We start from the raw sequence: 2,101 nt of genomic DNA on the forward strand, positions 1-2,101 counted from the left end.
GGAAAAGGACCCATTAGGGTTTTGACACGGGATCTCTATAAATAGGAGGGATTCACAGCCTCATAGGCTAGAGTCTTTGCTTGCCCTTCCTATTCTCCTCTCCCTCTCCACCTCAGAGTAGGCCTGGAGTTTTGAGGAGCGTCGTCGCAACCCTGCTGTGTGGATCACCGCTAGAGAGGAGGACGCTTGACCTCCTTCACCCTCTCCTGAGGATCTGCAAGGAAACAGGGATATACGATCTCCCTAGGTAACACAATCTCTATACGCAGTTTTGTGTTTTGCGGATTTTGCGCACCAATCTTCGCACGACGACGAACATCTTTTTGGGAATCGGGGATTTTTGTTTTCTTGTTCTTCCGCTGCGCATATGATGTCGCCCCCTATGATTTCCCAACAGTGGTATCAGAGCCAGGTTGTTCGTGCGAATGATTGGTTTTTGAACTGCGTGTGTTGTGTTTAGGAAGAATATTGACGTCAAAATCGTTGACGCAAAAGCAAGGAAGGGCAGCAACAGTTGCTGCCCTCGATCTGCATGCCTACAGCCAGCCGCAGCCGCAGCCAGGCAGCACAGCGCCGGCGCATGCGCAAGCGCTGTGCCTGCAGTAGCCGGCCAGCGATCTGCTTGCAGCAGGCTTGCGGCCGGCGGGGCTGGGAGCCCGCTCGGTAGAAGCGCCTGCGGCCACTGAGCCCGCGGGCAGAGGCGCCGCGGGGCAGCAGCGCGGGCTGAGGCACCGCAGGGCAGCGGCGCCTGTGGCCGCTGCTCCCACGGGCAAAAACCCCGCAGGGGCGGCCGCCAGCGAGACAGCACCACCTGCGGGCGCTGACTCGCGGGCAGAACCGCCCGCGAAGGCGGCGGCGCCCGCGGGGGCGCCCACCTGCAACGGCAGCGACCCCAGCGGGCGTGCCACCTACAGGCGAGGGCAGTGCCCTCACCCTCGCCGCACAGGCCGTCGCCAGCGGGGTGGCGGCGGCGGCGGCGCAGCAGCGAAAAGGGGAAAGGGTATTAGGGTTTTCTGCGCAAAAGACAGTTTTGCCCCTCGAAATTTGAGAAATTCCAGTTTCTGTCTTTTGTCCAAATTATGAAAATACCCTTAGGAATTGAGAAATTCCCTATATATCCCTGATTTCAGAAAATATTAATTAATTAAAAGGTTTAGTTGATTATTATTTTTATTATCTAGTAGTCCTACATAATGACGATTATTTATACATGTGATGTATGATGAGTGGACGGATGATCATGGACCGTGTGATGTGTGTACTTGTGATTATTATTATTGAGGTCTGCGAACCTCCATTATATTTCTCGTTTATTGTCGGGCCTGCGTGCCTATGATTAAGTTGTAATCACATGAGGAGGCGCAGCGGGAGCGTGGAAGCCATAGCGGGACCCACGAGACGGACGATCGTGATGCATGAAGATGCATCAAGATGTCGACGGAACCAACGAGGACGAGATGGACGATCACAAGGCATGGAGATGCACCGTTGCACACATAGATCTTGATGTGAGTGATTAGGCCTACTGGCTCGGGCCTAATCATATTAGGTTGTGGTCCATGATCATCTGGTGTGATTGCTTATACACATACTAGATATGTATATATATTTGCATGCGATGTAGATATATATTAAATATGTACATGTGTGACATGTCATAATAGGAGACCAAATCATAGAAACATCTCTCGATAATATTAAGTCGGTAAACGTGAGGCAATTAGATTGACCCACGTGGCCTTCCATCGTTATGAGTAGGAACCGAATCCCGGTGTAGGTTGAGTTGGTCGAGTCCCTCGAGACTCACCTATATCACGATTCGCTATCTTGCTTACGACATAGAGATGTCACCGGTGACCTGAGGGCATGATATGCTTGGTCGAGTCCCTCGAGGGTATATCATCAAATCAGACTCATCTTGTAACGAAGGTGTTGACTTAACCGAGCATCATGGTTGGTCGAGTCCCTCGAGGCCATGGTGATTCGGAGGCCGAACAGGACGGGAATCACAAGGAGTTGTGATTGGCAAGAGTTGTCTACCTTTTAGGCTTAGTGTGATTGGTCGAGTCCCTCGAGGTTACACTAAGACGCTGATTGGATC

The sequence above is a fragment of the Musa acuminata genome, chromosome BXJ3-9 (genome assembly GCF_036884655.1).
Source record: "Musa acuminata AAA Group cultivar baxijiao chromosome BXJ3-9, Cavendish_Baxijiao_AAA, whole genome shotgun sequence".
NCBI classification, from domain to species: Eukaryota; Viridiplantae; Streptophyta; class Magnoliopsida; order Zingiberales; family Musaceae; genus Musa; species Musa acuminata.